The following is a 7,643-nucleotide window of genomic DNA, read 5'->3' on the forward strand; positions in this document are numbered from 1 at the left end:
CATGTGTTTATGAAAGAGAAGAGATAGCTACAACCCTAGTAACTTCCCTGCACAGCTGTGACTGGAGGGAATTATGGGCTGAGAGCCCAATCAGTGAAGCAAGGTTTTATTTTCGTCTCTGCAGCTGACCTGGATGTTCAGTTCTGGGTATGTTGCAAGGGTGTGAAAGGGGTAGAATTTCTGAATCCTGATCTGTTTTATTATGGATGGTGAAAGGTCTTCCTTAATCCTCAATCTTGTTTTTGAAATTCACTCTTTTTGGAGAACTGGACCAGGACGAGGCCATGCACATCAAGATCCTACCCCAGATGACTGAGCACTTTGGCAATTCCCTTCCCCATTCCAACCAAGATGCTGAGAGATTCACTAGCACTGCTCAGTGGAGTTCCCCAGCATCCTTCGCAAGAACTTGGTCACTATATATAGGGCTTGGAGAGAGGGAAGGCTTTGTCCTTGGAAAAAGGGAGTGTGCAGGATGCCAGATTTGACCTCTAATTGCAGGCAGAAGCATTTAATATGAAGGAGTGGCCAATCTTCTCTTTGCAGAGAGTCTTGGATGAATCACTCTGCTTCGAAAGAAAGAGAGGAAACAGGGAAATTACTATAAAAGGCCAATTTTACAAATAGGTTAAAAATACAGTTACTGTACATCATTTTGCCCATATACTTATAAATCTGAGTATTCATTGTAATATTGCTCTCCTGGTTACACCCTCTTCATACTGGAATCGTTCTCTTCAGGATCGCATTGACAGCCCTGTGTCTTTCATTGCCATGACAAAACTGCCTCTGATTTATCTGCTTATGATACATCTGTCAGTTTTGTCATGAAGAGTACTAACCATTCTTTGAAATAGCCACAAAAGTTGTTCTTGCATCTGCCAGTCACCAAAACTTAATCCATAACCAAGAATTTCTGATGTATGTGGAAAGTTGCTCCGTATGAGAGTAAGCTCTGACAAGAAAAGAATTATATTTCTATATAATATATAGAAATTCTATATGTCTATATAATATATAAATATAATATATAAAGATATTATATATAAATATATAATATTCTACATAATATAGACAGAAATATAAGCCTAAATAAGCAAGTATGGACATTTCCTCTTGTCATATCTGCAAATACTAGGGACCAAGAAACAGAAATCTTTCAAGCTCACAAAGTAAAAGGGTACGTTTCAAGCCTGAGCTCAATTCCTAAAGTATCTTCTATTATGTCTTTTATCATCCTAATGTTTTATACTCTAAAACCTACAAGTAACCTTTCCCATTTTGGATGTGACCAGTGCTGCTGGCAATAGCTCTGAAACATACGTAAGGCTGGGGGAGTCAATAAAAATGCCATGGTGTAAGAGTGAAGTGTCCAAGTTTAAACCCTGTTAACTTACTTTCATTGTTCTTGTTGCTAAGTGTATCGTTTGTATGACTAAAAGCATATGTGATTAGGAATTAATTCTCAGACAGACTGCTAGTACCTCTTTGTGAATGATATTCTTGCAAAAAACCCCACCTTTTACAAGAACTACATTTATTTGCAGTGGTAGAAAATGAACCTGTGCAAGTTGCCCCAGGCTGTCTATAGCTCTGGGTCTTTGTCTGCAGGTTCAGGCCACTATTGACCTCAAATGACTTTGAACGAGCCTGCCTACAAAAAAAGTTAGTGTTCCACTACAAGTCCTCCGAGTAGCAGACACTCCTGCTTTGGCTGCAGGACAAGCTGTCTCTTGTGTCTCCAGAATACATGCTGTATTGGTTTGTATATGTAAGTATCAGAGCCTGCTCTTGAAAGAAGAGAGTTCCTACGCAGGGCCTCACAGAGCTGGTAGAGCCGTTCCTTCCTCTACTTGGTGAGCTTTTGTTTCTAAACAAGCAGGGGTTTTCTGACTTCTTTTTTAGAGAAGCATATACAGGCCTAACAATTTGCAATTTCTTTTATCAGAATTGTACTCACTATGGCAGAATGACCAGAAATAAAAGAGACTCGACTCCATTCCCCACTCACATGGTCTCTTATGGTCCCATTAAGTGAACGCTAACACACAACAAGAAAGCAACTCCAAGTAAGCGATTCATAAAGTGGTTCATTTGAAACATAAAATTTTACGTAGCCTGGTACAAATCACCAGTATCTTTTTAAAGTAAAAAATGTGACACTGCTTTGAAGTTGGATTCTTATCACTGATTGAAGAGATTAAAACTGAACTCTACTGTAATCCAAAAAACTCAAATGTACTTACGCACGCATGTCATGAAGGGGCTTGATTTCCTTGCCAGTGTACTCTTTTGGATTAGCACGCATGCGCACAACCCAACCAGATGTTCCTGTATGACTGATGAATACACTGCTTCCTGATCAGTCCTAATGACTCGGAGCTACCATGCCTTCCTGTCAGTAAGCTGCGATAAAAACTAAAGCTGGAAGTTTTGAGGCACATATGGTTCATAGTTTAGTGGGGGACCAACCAGCTCTAATTAATTGCATTCCAGTTACTCCTGACTGCTCCTTCTCCCCTGTCATGATGCTGCCAAAGCCAGAAATAAGCTAAGGGGTTGCACAGCAGGCAGTAGTGTGTATATGATATTTTGACCCTTGCTTCCCCTTGCAGCCCTCCATGGCACTCCCAAGTTCAATCACCTGATGCAGTTCTACCATTTGACCTTCAGCTCCTTTCCCTCTCAGATAAAACACTGAAGTGGCATTTATCACACTACTGATTCAGTTTCGCAAGGGAAAAATGGAAAGAAATGAAAAGCACCAGGGGGCTGACTGAATCTGGCTAAGTCTTCTGAATCAATCACCTGAGTCAATGCTAGCTAACACTTTACTTTTTAAATACAATAGCTCTGAAATAGAGTCTTTATTTCTGAAGGAAATTATGTAGCTTGGAATCACTGAAAACAGAAAGGTCACACAGTATGGCAAGGCTGTCTAGTAAGAATATCCCCAAACATACGGAATAAATAAAAATATGAATAGATAAATTTGCTGAAGTGTAGCTATACAAAGTGCCAAAGAGAATGAAATCCAATAAGGGTGTTATATCATTGTTATTTTTATTTGTTTAATGTGGAACTCCATCTCCACTAAAAACCAATTTTGTGCTATTAAGCCCAGGAAGGACAATGATCCTCCTGAGCACCGCAGCTTCTAAGCCAAACTTGCCTTGAGCTCAGAGAGGTCTCCTTGATGCTGCCATGTAAAACTCAGCCATTCACACAGCTCCTCGCAAATGCGGAGTCAGAGGGCCCAGCTCCTCCCCCTTTCCACTACTCCAAATCAGACACAGCCTCCATCAGGTTCCCCATGATTACGCTGACACAAAACGTAGGCAACTTAAGGAAGAATTCAGTCCTAAAGCGCTGTCTAGCCTAGCTGCCACCCATAATGGAAGATGCAACACCACATGGTGGAGAGTCTTCCCTTCAGGCTGGAGACTGATTCAGCCTCTCAGCTGGATCATGGAGGATGAAGCCTCTGTGAAACAACAGGAGAGACCCACAGGGCTAAAAACAGCCTTCTCCCCACAAAGGCAACCCCCGAGTTGAAGAGGCAGTATCATATCCCAGACAATCATATCCTCCACGTGCGTATGGCACAAAAGCATTCTGGGTATCTTTTATTTAGAAGACCACCACTGTCCCTTGCTTAGCTCCTTTAACAATCCCACTGTATTCCTCCTGCCCGAACGACAGCTGGAGGTAAAAGCAAAAAGTGAAAAGAATACGGTAAGTCACAAAGAAATCATTTTTCCACCAATTCACACTCTGTCCTAGATTATTAACTGCTTCCTCAGAGCTTCAGGTGCAGCGCCGCTTCTCCAAGTTAAATAAACTGGTACACGTTGTTTCTGTAGTGTCAATTTGCTTCAGAAATGTTCCTTCATAAATGCTTTTGAATTGGGGAAACCTGATCTACACTGAGGTAGTTTACTCTCAGTTAGGTCTCATTGGAAGAGGCTCCTCCGTAAACAAACACTGCCTATTGTTTTCTCTCCAGATAAAACCAAACTTCTGCCAGCTGAAAGCCTACTCCTTGGCAGAGCACTCATGGCAGTTTTAATCATAACTGGAATCTTTGGAGAACTTTTATTTCAACTAAGAAGTGCAAACCCTTCTATGCCAGCACAGCTGACTACGACATATTTTCACAACTCGGAAACAGCCTCATGATCTGCGGATTTCTCTGTAATTTCTTACAGTCCTTGGCCTAAATTAGCACAAGAGATCAGAGGGTGCCACCTCTAATTAACCATTAAGTTTATGGTTTTCATTTTGAGATAGTTGAAGATGTCAGAGAACTAATGTTTCAGTATTTTGTTTACTTTCAGACCGGTGTAGTTTACTAAGAATAGCTGAAATATAAACACTGTAATTTATTACAGGTATATTGCGGCGTGGGTTTTTTACCTATGAAAAAGTACTCCAAACATAACCATCATCTGACAGTTTTCACTTTTGTCTTAAAAAAAGGGTGTTTTTGTGTGAAGTCAATGCTGAATGACTGCTGAAGTCCTGGGACAGCGATTCAAACCGCTAATGGGATTACGTTTCAAAGATTATAATGACATATTGAAGTATTCATTAACACATCCACTCATGAGACTTATAGACAAGTCTCCATGCAATAGCACGCTATTTTTTTCCACTCTGTGAGAGCGAGCATCGATCCTTTCTATCTTGCTACTTCTTAGGCCTATAACCAACCAAGGGAGTCCACTTTGGCAGGATTAAAACTTCATTAACTTGAAGGTATTTATATCCCAGCACCTGGGTCAGAGCACCAAGAATTCCCACAAAACATACACGGCACACCCCCCACCCCCACCCCCCCCAGCTTTCACGGTTGTAACTAGGTAAGTGGGCAATTACGCTGACATTGAGACACCTGACCTGATGCTAGGGCAGATTTTCCTACCAAAAAAACCTTCTCACGTTAAAGATGGAGTATGACAAAATACCACCAAACCCCAAAATCCACATGAGCTTCTCTAGCGGCTTCTTTTATAATCCACGTTCCAGATGTTCTAAAAGATCAAATGTTACTACTATCAAAAAGCTTTACGAAAGAGAATCTGATTACTATGCTACTTCAAGTCTCTAGGCTATTTAGAGGCTTTTTTAATGACAGAAGAGGTACCTTGTTAGAGAGGAGAGGCTTTGCTTGGACAGGTATAAACACAAAGGCGTTAAAGCAAGTACCAGATCTCTTGATGGGCCTAGGCTGAAAACACAAACCCAGGAGGTGCAAAAAACTTTTGAGGCCTCTCTTGTTTGGAAACATCCTGCTCTCAAAGCCATGCAGTGCAAACTGCATATGCGACTTTGTGGGCAGATCTCAGCTGTTTATTTTTACACACTGCTAAATACGAACGCTCACGCATTAGTAAATCCACTTGCAAATGCATTTCGGAAACATTTGTAATTTTTTTCCCCTCTATATCTCCACGTAGAAAGAATTTCCAGACACGCCTGCCAGTGGAAAACAACTGTGATTGTTAGAATTTGAAACTAGAAAGTGCTTCAATAATTCGCATTTATTAGAAAGTGACAGCAAACAAATTGCACCTTCTACAACCTTAGGAACAAACGAGTTTTATTTCACATACAGTTACCGGCTTATAGGAGATTGCATGCACACCTCAGCAACTGCCTTGGCATTTGATACAGGCTTTGCTTCAGATGAGGGGAAAGACCCAAATTACACTGCCTCAGGAATCAATTTACACCACTCTTCTGTTGACTTCAGTGACAGTATCATGTACAGAACAATACCGGACCAGACCCGGATAGTCATTTTCCATTTATGAGTAACCAGAATGAAGTCTCATTCATTTTGGATTTAAGCCAGTAGAAAATAGCCTCTCCAGTTGTTCACCCACTGAATCCTCAAAGACCTTCTGGCTTGTAGGTCAATGGTACTAAGCCAAATTGTACGATTACAACTTGCCTCATTACCTTAAATAGCAGTTCATGAGAATGATGATGATTGTCAGGTGGGGGAGAAGGGGATAGCTCCGGGACTGTGAGCAAGTATATGCACTAAAGCATTAGAGAAGCAGCAGATGCTTCCCTGAATGACCGACCGACCAGAGGAGCCTCAGCTGAGGTATGAGAAAGAAGTCCAAGCCACAGAATTTCATTCTCCTCACTCAAAAGAAGCAATTAAAATAAAAAGCCCCACTTCCGTCATAGAAGCCCAGTCCCAGCACACAGTCGGTCAGAGACAAAAGCACTGCAACACCCTGTGTAATTAATACCTTTGCAGCAGGTTCATCTCAGTCAGCCAGAGAGTATACTCTGCTGTGGTGAGAAGCAGCAGCACAGCAAACTTCACCTGTCCCACAGAAGACATTTCCAATAAGAAGCCGTTGCGAAAACCAGTGACTGTCTACACAGATTCTACCCAGCAATTTGTATAATTGCCTGCTGAGCAGGTGAAACGATTTTGCTCGGCTTCTGTGAGTCATGGAGCCAATCCCTACCACCTTCTGGAGCTCACCTGGCTAGATGATTATGTCCCGATCCTATAATCAAACCTATGAAGTAAAAAAAGGGCCTGTCCTCAGGATCAAGGAAGATCAAGGCTATAGTGTAAGGGTGGGGCAAACCTGAGAGTGCTTATTATAGGAAGAGCTAGCAGTGATGCCTCATATTAAGGTCATCTTACACTTTGTCTTACATACCTAGCATGAAAATGATGGCTTACATCTGCCTTTCATGTTCTCTTAGAGTAAGAAGAGGTAAGAATCTTCTAAGATGCTAAAAGTCCAAACTTGCTACACTCACATCTTTTACTTACTCCCCACCGAACTTGGGTTAAGTGCTAAGATATTTAGAGAATCTATTTGGCTTGCTCTTAAACATCTACAACCTCTCTCAAACAGAAAACTACACAGATGACAGGGAAGTAAGATCTTTGGAAACTGGGTGCAGACAAACAAGGTTTTCAACTGGAAGTTCAAAGGAAGAATACTATTTCTTGTGAATTAACGAACTAAGCTTCCCAATCTGTATGTCCTGTGGCCACAAAATATGTTTACATTAGTATATTCCCTGTGAAAGAAGGCTATGACCTAAATAAAATTGCTTTTCTCTCAGGACCACAAGACACACTGTATCCCCTCAAATCATGACATGCATTATCAGGAGTGTGGACCTGTACAGCCATAACACCCTGAATAATTCCTGCCTAGCTACAGCCCCCTGAACAGTTGGCTTCCATAGTCTGAAGAGCAGAACCTGCAAAAGCAGGATCAATGCCCTGCACCTCTGGGAGCAAGTTCAAGTTTCTGGGAAAAAACCCAACACATTTTGCTCAGCGCTCTAGAAGCCTGCAGGGTGGCCACAAGCCAAACATGCACCAAGAAGGTGTCAGACAGGCATTGCCAGTAACACCAAAAGGCATATTTTGAACTGGCTGGCAGGAAATGTTTTGCTGAGGCGACGGCTTTAGCAAGGCCCAGTGCCACAGCCTCCACCAGTGCCCTAGGCGAGCCGAGGAGCTGTTCGGACACAAAGCAGCAGCCGCGCTCGCCGTGCCCTCCGCCCAGGCCCTGCCCCGCACACTCCACCGCCTACAGCGGCGGCCCACGCGGGCTCAGGAAAGCTTCACAAACGGTAACCCCACTGCCGAG

This window comes from Pygoscelis adeliae, unplaced genomic scaffold (genome assembly GCF_000699105.1).
Source record: "Pygoscelis adeliae isolate BGI_AS28 unplaced genomic scaffold, ASM69910v1 Scaffold300, whole genome shotgun sequence".
Classification (NCBI taxonomy): Eukaryota; Metazoa; Chordata; class Aves; order Sphenisciformes; family Spheniscidae; genus Pygoscelis; species Pygoscelis adeliae.